Below are 15209 nucleotides of genomic sequence, written 5' to 3'. Positions count from 1 at the left end.
ACCGGGAACGCGACCTGCTCGACCTGCTCGGTGTCGAGATCCCCGGGCTTGGTGAGTAGTAGTAGCTATTTCATCACTACTCTGTTTTCTCCTGCTTTGTGTGTTATTATATTGCAAATTTTTGTTTTTTACCAAGAGCAATAATGCTGCTGATTACATTGTAGGTAAATTATATTTCAAAATCTTCTGTGCATTTCAGGTGCACTGCTCTCCTTCTCAGTAGCGTTGCTACTATGCTTATTTGTTTTCGATTTTGTGTTCATTTCATTGGCCTGAGAAATTATGTATGAGTGTAGTTTACAGAACTGCATAATGCTAGACACTAAGGGGCAGATTTGCAATTACCGGCGCATCCCTGCAAAGTAGCAGGGATTCGCCAGTAATTGTGCGCCACGCCACTACCACCCATGGTGCGCCGTATTTACAATGCGGAGCACCATGGGCCCAAAACGTCACAGAAGCGTTACGCATCTGTGCCGTAAAGGCGGCGCATTGCTGGAGTTGCGTTGCAATGATGGCGCAGCTCCAGCAATGCTCTGGGGTGCCCTTTCTCCCCAATGCTGCGTCAAGCCGTAAGTCTGCTTCAAGCAGGCGCAGGGTTTGAGTGACGCATCATTGTCCTAAAAGTGACTCATTGAAATCCTGTAGATTTCACGCAGCCACTTTTAGGATGCGTTCCTGCGCAGGAACGCCCTCCCTTGCGCCGGAATGCCCCCTGATGGCGCAGGGCTTTACAACGTGATGCATCTCCCATATGCATCACGTTGTTAATATACGCCGCACCATGGCGCCTCTTTTGTTTTGCCGCTGCGTCACAAAAGTCACGCAACAACGGAGCAAAAGAGCCGCAAGGGGCTTGTAAATCTGCCCCTACAGACTCAAGTCCAGTCCTTCCTTTGTACACCTGCCAATAAGAAGAAATAGTGGTGGTGGATTGATAGTTTGAGTATTTTAATGACTGGTTAATGTAGTAGGAAACTTTTTAGTGTTGTCACTGGTCTGCAATCACAATGGAGTTTGTCTGTCACTTCGCGTGCTGCGGACTGCTGCCTGCCAGTCCTAGGCAAACCTTTTTAGTAGTTTGTTTAGTGAGTTACATAACTTTCCAAGACGACGGTCAGCAAATCAAGCAATACTAATATCGTAGTAGACCACATGAGATAGGTCAATATATCCCGTGGAATCGTTGTCTATTTGATATTTCGCCAAAATATTTTGTTATTGTTCTTTTGAAATGTTTGTATTGGTTGACAACAATCATCCATGTTTTCGGGTCTTTCTTTATTTCATGTTGTACATCAGCTCCCCCCAGGGGCAAGAGGACAGAGGAGGAGGTGGTATCGGTTGCTGCTGCTGTAGAAGGCCAGGATCGGTCAGGCAAGGGCTCCTTTGCTGTTTTCATTTTAATATAGAGTACCTATTTTTTCCTAGCGTTCCTCATTCGATTTTTTCTAAATCCTCTTTGATCTTGTTGTAGACCAGGGGTCTCCAAACCGGTCCTGGAGGGCCGGATCCATGCCAGGTGTTTTGGATATCCCCATTGAGATACATGTAGTTATTTTAAAAATCTGGCATGGATCCGGCCCTCCAGGACCGGTTTGGAGACCCCTGTTGTAGACTGTATCTAAATTCTTATCCTGCCTCTATTATGACTCCCTGTAGCATTACTAGAATATTCTTATTAGTCTGTCTGTGTAGCTAACTAAGATTGCACATTTGGCAAAAGGTGTTAAACGAAACTCCCATTCTAGTCAGCAATAGCTCTATGCACTGAGTGCAGTTCTCTGGGATTGTCCATAATGTCTTTTCAAGTCTTCTAAATGTTTATGCTTTACCAATTCCCAACAATAAAATGCGAATGACCACCAAGAAAGAATAAGATATTACTTTACTTTTGGTTTGGATAGGAGGACAATCCATACTGCTACTGTTGCAGGGACAAATCTGCACAAACAGAACTATGGACACTAAGTAGTGCATTATTTATCAATTATAATAGGGGCAGGTAGACTTTCCACATACCTCAGTGATAACAGACTTTGAAGAACCCCCAATCTCCTTACTGACTATATAGTGTGGCAGAGTCATTTAGCTTCCGAATTCATTGATGATTGATCCCCAATGATAATTTTCCAAGTGCAGGACAAGAGTACGGAGTCAGAGTCCAGAAGTGTCAGAGGCACTGACTCATGCTTGCAAATTACAAAACCTTTTGCTCAGTCACTATTGACCAAAAACCACAGAGTCTATTTAAGTTTTAAAGCTTTATTAATAGTAAAAACATTTATTAAAATCAAGCTTGTTATAAAACATAAACGGTTGATTAAAAATGGAAAAGTGCTTAGTGATTTATTTCACACATTTATTGTGGGCGAGCCGAGCCCTCACCTGGTTTGAACTTTAATTTTTCTTTTTGGTGCTGAATCATTGGTCACTCCGTCCTAGTGATGATGATCTGATCTTGCTCTTGTTCTTAGAAGTGAAGCTTCTGTCTGTTATGAGAAAAATGGTGCATGTTAAAAAGCAAGCATTCATCAGTTGTGCCAAAAAGTGCAGCAAGACAACACCCTTCCCTGGAAAAAGGGACATTTTTACTTTAGAGTAGACAGTCACAAATTATTAGATTGGTTTCTGTATTCACATTTCTTCATTCCTAGACAAAATACTAGTGAGTGGTGTATGTCTATGACATCTAACATTCTTAAATGTACTTTGTAGGTGGAACATCTGGTGCCGGGGCCAGCGCGGAGGTGGAGGAGGACACTTCTGGGGAGGAGGCGGTGCAAGTGCCGGAGGAAACTGCTGTGAGGGTTGCCACGGTAGTGGCGGGCAGTGGTAAGCTCTTATATTCCTTACTTATTGAGATTGCAGACTGCAGAGTGTGCTCTCTGCACGGGTGTAGTATATATGTTGTACAGTTAAGTTACTATACTGTTAAGAAGACTTTCAAATTTAGAACAAAAGTTTTTATCAACCAGGTAGTAGCCTCTTCTAAATTTACTTCAACTCAGCGGTGATTTTTTTTTCGAGTATCCAAATCAGATCTGAGATGAACTTGATGGATGGGATGAACGAAAAGCGAAAGAAGGGTGTAAGTAAGTGTGGAAGGACGAGCAAGTTAAAAGTAATGATGACTGACAAAGTAGAATGATACATGTTTGATTGGTGCCCGAGGTGGCTGGGAAGGAATATGATGCATGGCTGGGTGAAGGATGAACAAGGATGGGTGGAAGGAGAACAGCCTGGGTGGGTGAAACAGAAACTGTATGTGTGCGCAATATATCCTTTGGTTGAAATTCAAATGCAAGTCAAGCACGGATGTATGGCTTGCGGTTTCCCGAATAAAATGAAAAGGTTGTTTTCCCATGAGAAAATGTAAGGTTTGTCCAGATGAGAGACATGAAGAAGAATGATTGACATATAGTTTGATTGGATGGATGCCTGGATCATGGTACTATCTGACTCTTAGATAGCATATGTGTATCTAGAGAGAGTAGATGGTCACTGGATGAACTAAGTGTTACTTTTAAGAGCATGTAACACTGCACCCACACGTCTATTCCAGTGTAGGAAAGGCAAGGAAAATAAGTTTTAATTTTGTCTGAATACTACCATGAATAGTAGCAGTCGTTTGTATTGCAAGCACAGCATATATCCGGCTATTACGATGGCCACTCACTACCTCTGTTAATACGTTTAGTAGAACTCGGTCATTCATGTGTGGATGTATCACTGTTCACTCAATAAAAAGCAAAGCACCTAAAGTTATCCCATATGTAAGCAAATACATACCATGTGCAGTGATAGATAATCAGATCATTTACCCTCTTCATTTTCCTTTTCTAGTATTCATTGGCACTGTAGGGTGAAAGTTAAATTAATTAAGCAGTAGACCTTGTAACAGAGTATTCTCAGTGCCACCCGTAATAGAAAAGTAAGAGCATCACCACCTGCATGTACTGGACTGGTACAGTAACTCAAGTCTGTCTCACTCATCATGGCGGGCGTCTGTTTTTCTCGGGTGCAAGTTGACTGTGCTGGCATTATGCCGGCTTGCAGAAGTTAACGTACCAATTTTGCTAAACAAGAGAGAAGAAGAAGAATAAGATTGGTGTACTGTCATAGTCGACTCTAATGGAGTGAGTCCATAGAGCTCGTAGAATTGATTACTTAAACTCCCACTAATGTTAGAGCAAGGATGAAGAAGTGGGAGGTTAGATAGATACTGGCCACCATAGTTATGTACTGCTCTTGCAAGTTGCTAGTTCTACTGTGACACAACTTTCTGCTGAATCATTTTGTGTTAATCTTAAAGAGCATTGGTTACAGACTATATCTTTCTTTCTTCATATAGATGCTCCTTCCAAGCCAACATGGAAGGATCTGGCTAAAGGGGCCCGGCAACGGAGGTTGGAGGCGACTGTCGCCGAATATCGGCGGCTGGTGGCCCAGGAGGAGGGGGACACGCAGTCGACCACACCATCGACCGGGACAGCTGCATCCTCCTCCGTGCTCCCTGGGTCAGCTAGTCAGCGCAGCAGGTCTCCAGCGGTATGGAGCCGTGGTACTGCAGCCACCCGCCACCGCTGAGTAGCAAAAAAATCAGCTGCCCCCACAGCAGTACCAAAAAAAGGTTGCACCGCCCTTCACTCAGGGTGTCCTACCTTGAGCAGGAGCTGTTGAACACCAAAACCCTGCTCGAGACCCTCCGCAAGGAGCATGCCGACCTGGCCCGAAAAGTGAACAGCAGACAGCAGTAGGAGGAGACTGTCCCTTGCCCCTTTTTTAAAGACTTCTGGGGGTGGGAATTGGGAGTTGGGTTTTTTGGACTTTTCACGGACATTCGTTGGGGTTGGGGGGGTGGGTTGGGTCTTGCGGGAGATTATTTATGTTAGGGATATAAATATACTTTAAACTTTATCTTAGCATACGTGTTTTTTTACTGCTTTTGAGGCTGGTGGGTGGGGGTTTAACAGTAAGTTTGTTTTCCTGAAACTTAAGTGGCATCTTGATTCAAGTTGTGTAAGTAATTGCCCAAATGTTTTCAAAACTAAGTGCCTCTCAGAGAGTAAGTGAATTCAATAGTCCTAGGTCTTTACTAGTACTACCGTCAGTCTCTCGTCTCTCCTAATACTCCATTATACTACCTCCCCCCAAATGCTTATCTTACCTGTAATTTGTGTTTGGAAATAGGGCTAGCACAGGGCTGGCTGCACAGGAAATGGCGACTAAGGTTGGCAATCCTGGGCGGATGAAATGTCATCATTGCGGTGGTACTAGTCATGTTACACAGTGGCAGTTGCAGCATATGAAAAAAAAGAAAATGAAACATTGTTTGTCCTTACCGTAGCATTAGAACGGTAAAATAGAGAATATAGCAGGTGACAGTACACTAGAACAGTGCCACAATGTTACCTAACAAATGGTAAAGTATTGAAAGTATAACTACTACTTGCGTTGAATTTCTTTGACATTGGCTACTACTACAAGAAATAGTACTGAAGGTGAAGGACACAGCAACGTAATCATTTGCCACGTCTAGGAGGAGGATGCTCTTGATGATCAATCAAGTTGTTGGCGCACATGAAAATGTGCTTTTATTTGCCTCATAGTCATGGGTCTGTGTCAAGCTGAGTAAGAATATATCCTCGGATTCCTTCACCAGCCTGTTGCTATGACCTTATCCTCCCCAGCAAGTGTGTGGAATTATTGCTGTCATTTAGTCACATCCAATCAAAACCACACCGGGGGAAGAGGGTTAGGGTTTGGAAAATGAATGGGAATGGGGGTTTTTGGGAAAGTTTTGTTGAGAGAAGAAACAAAAAGCACAGTATGGACAAACAATAATTGAAGATAAACAAATCTTTGGGTACAAAGCTATCCATAAATCTTTTAAGTGACATAAAGGAAGTGCATGCACTACTGCATGCATGGTTACTGAAAAGTAAGTAGTACTTTCGACAACCGTGAATGAAAGAATGCGACAGTACAGGGCTGCAGTAATAATTATGGGTTTTCACTTGCCTATATCTGCACTCAGAGAAACACTTCGTACATTAAATTAGGTTTGAAAAATAGCAGAAGTAAAACCTATACAATGGCTGTAGGGATGAATTTAGAAGAAGAGATCAAAGAAATGCAGAGTCACACTCAAAGAAGTTCACAGCAATAACATTACTTAAAAGATAATTAGAAAAGAACGGATACTGGATCTGTATTTTGTTGTAGTTGTCCTGTTGAATTTGGGAAGTTGCATGCATCCAACCATTCCTCTTATTAGCGTGACTCCTCCATTCCATCTGACGCTCCGTCCATCAATGTTGTGACCAGAAGACACCCTGTCCACTGCCTGCCTGGCGGATGCTGAATTGCAGCTCGCTAATGTGAAGCCTGACTTCATCCTTTTTTCCCATTGCACAGGCTGAAACCCGGCCTGTAATTATTGATGGAAAAACAGGAAGTGATATCAGAAAACCACTGACAAATAAATATAAGGTATGTACGCTGTGTAGTGCCAAAAGTCACACTTTGAGTTTCCTAATAGACAGTACAATATTTTTGAAAGTGCGTACTCTGTCTGAGTCTCCTTTTGAAGGATAAATAAGTATGGGCGAATTAATTTAGCGGATCTTTCCCCTCAAGCTAGGTGTAGTGTAAACTGTGTTTTAAACAAAATTAGACCTTCCCAGCAGTGCTCCCAGACCCTTACTAAACCCAGTCGCAAAAAGGTAGAAGACCCCAATCAGATCTCAAAAAACGTGCGATACTGCTACCTGTCAGAGGCCTAGTAGAAAATGGTGACAAAACGTACTTTGAAAGTAAAGTAGGCCCAAATCCCCCCTTACCCACCATGGATTGTATTCAAACCACTTGCAAGCATGCAAAAGTATCCATACCCAGCATTGCTCCAAGACTCCCAACCCCCCCCCCCCCACAAACACCAGGAACCCCCACAAACAGCCCCCCGAAAACGGTAGAGTGAGCAAAATCTCAGAAAATGCAAAAACTTTTTTTTTCCTCAGGGATTGTCTCCAAAACACTTTCTTTTGGGTATTAGACCTTCCCAGTAATGGCCCCAGAACTGTCAACCCAGTTTAACACCCCCAACAAGCCAAAAGGCAAAACCCGGGAAAAGCCACACTTAGAAAACTTTGGGCCTACCTAGAATTCAGTCCAAATGCGCTCTGCAGCTAGGCCCCAACTCCCCTTTTCCACCATGGATTTCCCGTAAAACAAATGCAATCAATATTAGAATGTGCCAGCAGTGACCACAGATCCCAAAACCCACCCCAACAACCTAAAAGCCCCCCAAACAGCACCCCAAAGACAGGCAAGTGATCAAAAGCGCAAAACCTTTTTCTGCTCCGATTTTCTCCAAACCACTTTTAGCCGGTATTACACCTTCCAAGAAAGGCCCCCAGACCCGTGAACCCGGGCAAAAACAAGTCTCACCCCCCCCAAAAAGCCGAAAAGCAAAACCGGGAAAAGCCACACTTAGGAAACTTTGGGCCTACCTGGAATGCAGTCCAAATGAGCTCTGCAGCTAGGCCCTAACTCCCCTTTTCCACCACGGATTTTCTGAAAAACAAATGCAATCAACATTAGACTGTGGCAGCAGTGCTCCCAGACCCCCAAACCCAACCCCAAAAACCTGGAAGCCCCCCAAACAGCACCCCAAAGACAGGCAAGTGAGCAAAAACGCAATATACTTTTTCACCTCTGATTTTCTCCAAACCACTTTTATCCGGTATTAGACCTTCACAGCAATGCCCCAAACCCCCCAACTCACCCGCAAAGAAGTAGAACACCCCCACAAGTGCAGAGTCTTTCTTCATTGGGCGTAATCCAGCCATCTGCTTTGAGGGAAATAGGAGTCTGGAGGAGGAGGATAGAGGAACATGTTCTTGTGAACTTGTGAACCTGAGGAAAGCAGACTGCGGCACCTTCAAATCAATAAGCAAATAAGTGAAGTCAGTTCTGCTGATGGGCTTGTTTTTGTGATTAGGTGATTAACCTTTTAAGTGCTGCGTCGGGGCGTTGGCCGACGGCAGCACTACCTCCCCAGTGCTGCGCACGTCCATTGGACGTCCATTCAGCACTAGTTCCAATGGACAGCGCAGCACTGGGGAGGGATATTTGCGCCGCATCTAAGGTGTTAAAGTTTTTTTATATAGATTTTGCAAAACAAAGAAAGACAGACACACAGGAATAAAAGTGATTAAGGACGAAAAAGAAAGTTAGTGATTAATTGACTCATTTTCAGGGCTCGGTGTCAGGGAAGAAGAGCTCGTCCTCAAACTCTGCGAGTTCAGACGGGAGTAGGTCAGTTAACAGAGAAGAACTTCCCTCATCTAAGTTGGTGTCCTCCTCGTCTTCTTCCTGCGTGCATTCTCGTATTTTGTAATCTGGTGGTATGAAGTGCTGATTCATGTTGATCATTGTTAACCTCTTCACATTTTTGGGCGAGAGGCGGGTCCTTTTGGAAGTTACAATGCCACCAGCAGCACTGAAAACACGTTCAGAAGACACGCTTGCGAGTGGGCAAGACAAGTAATTTATAGCCCGGTTGGTGATCTCTGGCCACACATCTCTTTTCCCATGCCAATACGCCAATGGGTCATGATGAGCATAGACCTCTGTTGAGTCGTTCAGATAGGCCTGCACCATTGACTCAAGGTTCTCCAGGGTTCCTCCACTTTGCTTACTTTTTTCTGGGACCTTTTGAGAAGCAAACCCAAGCTGAGTTAGCCAATCCTCTTCTTCACACAATATTACTGTTGTGTCTGGTGCAGATGATACGTTGCTGGGAAAATCACTCACTTCTGCCACAGCCACAGATGCAGAAGTGGATTTTTTTGACTCCGGATGGCCTGCTGATGCTGATTTACTGCCTTTTCCTTCAATTTCCTGCTGTTCTCTTTCAAACCGAGTGGCTGACACAGCTAGCCAATGTTTGTACTTTGTAACATCTGCGTCATCAAAAGGAAAGAATACTCTGCCTGCCACTGCCTTTTTGTACCGTGGATCCAGAATAGTAGCAGAAATGTAATGCTGTTCGGTGTGGATCTTTTCAAGATGTTCATCGCAAAGTAGGTGCTGTAATAACTTCTCCGCCAACTTAAATGCTTCTTGCTTTCCATCTTTTTGAAACGTAGAAGACACCGCCTTCAGTTGGTGCTCTGGCATGCGCAACAATGGGATAGCTTTTCCCAAATTACAGTCCTCCCTGCTGACTGCACGGGTGAAGACCTCAAAAGGACGAAGCATGTCTGCCAGGCTTTTAACTAGCTCCCATTGCTCCACCTGTATCCTCAGGTCTATCATAGGTGTACCCAGTTTAAAGAAATACTGATCGACTACAGCATACTGCTCATACAGACGCTCAAGCATGTAGAAGGTTGAGTTCCAACGTGTTACCACCTCCTGGATGAGTGCTTTCACTGGCACTTTACGTTCATGTTGCAGGCACCTCAGCTGCTTCTGGGCCTTAAAAGAATGGTTGAAATGTATTCACATTCTTCGGCAGGTGGTCAGTAACCCGTAGACTGGACTTTCTTCACGCAATAATTTTTTAACAACCAGGTTTATACAGTGCGCCAAACACGGCACTCTGAAATAGTTACCCTTATCCATGGCCTTAACTACCTACATTGGCGTCATTATCCGTGGAAACATAACCAATGCTGCATTTTCTTGGGGACAGCCATTGAAAGACCTTTGTGTTAAACTCATGCAAAATGTTTTGTGCTGTATGAATTTTCTCCATGGCAAACATGGCTACTGTTGCATGTTTCCGAGCAGCTTTATAAAGTTTGTCCGTGTCAACACCTGCGTTTAGCTTTGCTTTAACCCTTGAAAAAGAGACCCAGTGTGCAGTGATGCACATGTAATCAACGGCTTGGCAACTGGTCCACATGTCTGTTGTCAGATGTATAGTGTGAACAGCACTCTTCTGCAAAGCTGCCCCAATCACCTCCAGCGCATCTTCATGTAGTGCTGGAACCGCAACTCTGGCAAAATAGAACCGGCTAGGAACCTTCCATTTAGGGCAGAGCATTGCTACCATTTCAAGAAAACCCACCCCTTCCACAAAAGAAAAAGGGAGAAGGTCCAGCGCTAGCATGTTAGCCAGCTTAGTGTTATACAGACGCGCCGTTGGGTGGTTGCGTTCAAATGGCGCATCTGAAAACAACATGCTTCTAATGGTGGGCTGGACCATTATACGGGATGATGATGACTTCTTCGACCCAGTTACGCTCAGTGATGATGAACTTTTTCGCATTGGTGTCTCACTCTCTCCCACACAGTGTGGCTCATATATCTTGCAGGGGGTGTGCTGCTGACAGGGGTACTGGGTGTAACTGAAGAAATGTTTGACGCTTCTTCCTCCTCGTCATCATCAGATGAAACATCAACGGATACAATTTGTTGACTTCCAATTTGGGCGGCCTTGATCTCCCTTAGGTGCGCAAGCCACTTGACAGTGTGCTGTCTATCAAGATGACCTCTCTGGCCTCCGGTACCATAGTTGGTACCAAGCTTGCCACAACTAACTCGAACCTTATAAATGGTACAAATGGCTATGTTTTCCCTTGTTGGGCTAACACTAAAGAAGTCCCAAACTGCGGACTTCAAATGTCTGTGGGGGGCGAGGAGGCGATACTGGGAATGCTTATGCCAGATGAAGTGGAGGATGTGTGTTGCCGAAATTTACTACGTTGTGCACTTACAGCACCATTAATGAGGAAATGGAGGTCGAGGTGGATGGAGGTCCCTTCTGGCGAGAAAATATGGAAGCTGTAGGTGGTGGTGTACTAGTTAACTGCATTGGTGGTGCTCCCATTGCCACATCGCCAACATCACGCTCAGCAGCATTTCGGGATAGGGTAAAAATGTCTGTTTGCTGCATGCCCGCTGAGGCTGGAGTGACGTCTATGATGACTGCGTCGTCATCGATCAGTAGGAGTATACTCCACTTCTTGTTCAGCGTCATCATCACACTCCATAACTATGAGACTTTCGGGGACCTTCCTTTTACGCTTAGCTACCTTTGTCAGATCATGGTGTGCCTCACTCTCAGACAGCACTGGTGGTTCCCAATTTTGATCCATATCATCAGAAGGAAGGGGGCTTGAAGAAGATGTAGACACCATCCTTGATCTTTTCCTTGCTGAGGATCTGGAAGAATCATCAGGAGGAGTGGCTTCCTCAGATGATACCTCGGCTTGAATGTCCATTTCCTGATGTGCCCCTACTTCGGGAGGAACAACTATTGTGGGCACTTGTGCCGCTCCATGCACCTTTGCTTGCGCCTCTCCTTGCGCCGCCTCTCCTTCCACATGTACTTGGGCTTGTACTTGCAGCACATGTGGTTGTTGTTGCGGCTGTGGTTTTTGAACACTCGTCAGATGAGTTACAACAACCTGTGTTGATTGAGGGATGCTTCTACTTTCTTGTGATGAGCCAACATCACTGGTCGATGGTGATTGAACAACTATACTGGCTGCTACTGCAGCACTCAAGGGCTTGGACCTAAGTTGGCATGGTGGTGGTGGCACTGAGCCCAATTGAGCGGAGGTGCTGCTCCCAGCTTGGTCCCCAGCAGACCCCGCTGCTGCTGCAGGCGTACTTTTTTTTCCCCAAAAAATGCGGCGGTCGGCACACCAGTCTCCTTGGTAAGTGGCGCCACTTGCTTCTTCTGATCCTTACTGGCAACTTTCTAGCTAGAGGAGCTACGGGCAACTTTTTTTAGGGCCATCTTCTTCAGATGTCAGAACAGCAGGCCGCAGTTGCACAAGTTGCAGAGTTGTCTGTGGCCAAACGTGACGTTGTGCTGCACACACCGCAGCAGGACTTCTTCCTGGCACTGATGAGGAACGATGAGGCTGATAATTCGTCTTTCTGCACCTAAAAGCAAACGAAGCCAGAGGAACATCAGTTAAATAAATGTTGCATATGTAGCACTTCAATTATTAGTTTCCAAGTAAGCATTTTTATTATACCCACCCTCCAAAATGGAATGACCAATAAAATGCACCACTGACAGAGTACCCCTGGGCATAATGGATGAAAGCATGGCAGACTGGGTGCAGGCCTATGGCACAACAAAGCACACTGCCTGGCTTCAAAATGGCCCCTAGACCCCAACCCACATGGCCAGGCCCTGGACCAGGCCTCAAAATGGCCCCCACCCACATGGACAGGCCCCAACACCATCCCAAAAAGTCGAAAAACACACAACAATCACCACAATCCAATGCCATGCATGCCCTCCATGATGATTACATTAAAGAGACCCCATCGAAAGGCTCGGTCCATGCACCACTGAGTACACCTGGGCAAAAGGCCCCAACAACAGCCAAAAAATTGAAAAACACACAAAAATCACCACAATCCAATGCCATCGATGCCCTCCATGATGTTTACATTAAAGAGACCCCACAGAAAGACCCAGTCCATGCACCACTGAGTACCCCTGGGCAAAAGGCCCCAACAACAGCCAAAAAAATCGAAAAACACACAAAAATCACCACAATCCAATGCCATCCATGCCCTCAATCATGTTGAAATTCAAGACACCCCACAGAAAGACTTGGTCCATGCACCACTGAGTACCCCTGGGCATAATGGATGAAAGCATGGAAGACTGGGTGCAAGCCTATGGCACAACAAAGCACACTGCCTGGCTTCAAAATGGCCCCTAGACCCCCACCGCAATGGCGAGGCTCTGCCTGGACCAGGCCTAAAAATGGCCCCCACCCACATGGACAGGCCCCAACACCACCCCAAAAAGTCAAGAAACACACAAAAATCACCACAATCCAATGCCATCCATGCCCTCCATGATGTTTACATTAAAGAGACTCCACAGAAAGACTCAGTCCATGCACCACTGAGTACCCCTGGGCAAAAGGCCCCAACAACAACCAAATAAATTGAAAAACACACAAAAATCACCACAATTCAATGCCATCCATGCCCTCCATGATGTTTACATTAAAGAGACCCCACAGAAAGACTCAGTCCATGCACCACTGAGTACCCCTGGGCAAAAGGCCCCAACAACAGCCAAACAATCGAAAAACACACAAAAATCACCACAATCCAATGCCATCCATGCCCTCAATCATGTTGAAATTCAAGACACCCCACAGAAAGACTCGGTCCATGCACCACTGAGTACCCCTTGGCATAATGGATGAAAGCATGGCAGACTGGGTGCAGGCCTATGGCACAACAAAGCACACTGCCTGGCTTCAAAATGGCCCCTAGACCCCCACCCACATGGCCAGGCCTCAAGATAGCCCCCACCCACATGGACAGGCCCCAACACCACCCCAAAAAGTCAAAAAACACACAAAATCACCACAATCCAATGCCATCCATGCCCTCCATGATGTTTACATTAAAGAGACCCCAAAAAAAGACTCAGTCCATGCACCACTGAGTACCCTTGGGTAAAAGGCCCCAATAACAGCCCAAAAATCGCAAAACGCACAAAAATCACCACAATCCAATGCCATCCATGCCCTCCAAGATGTTTACATTAAAGAGACCCCACAGAAAGACTCAGTCCATGCACCACTGAGTACCCCTGGGCAAAAGGCCCCAACAACAGCCAAAAAATCGAAAAACACACAAAAATCACCCCAATCCAATGGCATCCATGCCCTAAATGATGTTGAAGTTCAACAAAATAGTTGTATCATGCACCCATAACTAACCCTGGTCCTACTGGATACTGTGGCTACCCACAATATATTTTATTTAATGTTCTGAAAAAGTTCCAAAATTGCAGTTGCAGCAACTGTAATGCCCCAAACAAACAACATCAACTTACTTGTGAAATTTCTTATCCAAAAGTGATCCAAAGAAAGTCAAAAAGGCCTCAAATCCAAATATCCAACAGCATCCACAAAAAGTAATCCTTCCAGGTCAAGATCCAAATCAAAGTGACCAGGACATGAACAAAGCACTGGGAGGAGCCTTCTGGACAGGAACAGGAAGTTGGAGACTGTGGGGCACTTCGTCCCTCCCCCCCCTCCCAAAATGGACTCCTTGCAAAAAAAAGTGCAGGCAAATGTCAACCTGAGGAGTTATTCTGATAAAAATCATCATTTTCAGAAGGTTTATGCTGCCTGCTGGTGGATTTCTTGAGCAGAATTGCAAATTTTGCAATTTCGCGAGCGCGAGATTGTTGCTGCCCGCCGCATCTACGTGTTCGCAATTGTTTACTCCCGCGATGCGTGATCACGAGCCTTTATGATGTACTCGCGTTGACAAACTCTCGCTTTGCAAGGTGGCAGGCCGCGATGACGTAATCGCGGTCGACAAACTCCCGCGGGATCACACAGCAAGATCCAAAAAGGCGCAGCACACGCAAACATGGAGAAAAACAACTCTTCAAATGCTGAATGACGGTAAGTGAATGCCGCGCGCCGCAATATTGTATTTGTCAAGCGCGACCAAGCAAAAAAATCCGCTGGGTGCGAATTTGCGAATTTTCGGCAAATTCGCGAGAATTCGCAGATCGCGAATTTGCCTAAAATCCGCACATTCCGCGAGCGGAACGGATTTTACGCTCATACTTAGTCCCTAGTATATGGTACCTTAGATATCAAGGGCAAAGGTACCCCAGAGGCCGACCAGGGCCGGGACCATGCCACCCCTGGGAAGCCTTCCAAAATGGCACCACAGGTCTGCACTTGCAGCCTTGGGAAGGTGGTGTAAGCACCCCTTACTTAGATATAGTATACCTATATCTCCCTATATATATGGGCACATATAGACCTATAAGTCACTCCTATGCAGGCCTTGACAATCGTGAAGGCAGAGTGCTTGGTTTTTTGTGAGAGGGTGCCCTAGCATGAGCTGAGCCCCTCTGCAGCTTTCGGAATCTCTTCCTTATAGCTGTTCTATAATATAGCCATACCATATACTCTTAAGTGCATTATAATCCTCGTGGTTAATGCTAACTTTGGAATGGCTTTATTAAAACATGTTGTGTCTGGGGTCAAACACTTTGGAATACTACCCCCCCACCAGTTCTGGTGGCAGGGGTAGCATTCCACCCTTCTAGATGGAGAAGACATGTACACACTTACTTACCCCGTATATGTTTAAAAAAACCTCAGCATCACAAAATGGATGCTGCTGCCGAGAAGAGGACAGGGCCCGTGCCTAATTTGGAACCAGTAAATAGTAATAAG

Source organism: Lissotriton vulgaris, chromosome 3_1 (genome assembly GCF_964263255.1).
Source record: "Lissotriton vulgaris chromosome 3_1, aLisVul1.2, whole genome shotgun sequence".
Classification (NCBI taxonomy): Eukaryota; Metazoa; Chordata; class Amphibia; order Caudata; family Salamandridae; genus Lissotriton; species Lissotriton vulgaris.
Note: the sequence above shows the minus strand (reverse complement) of the source record.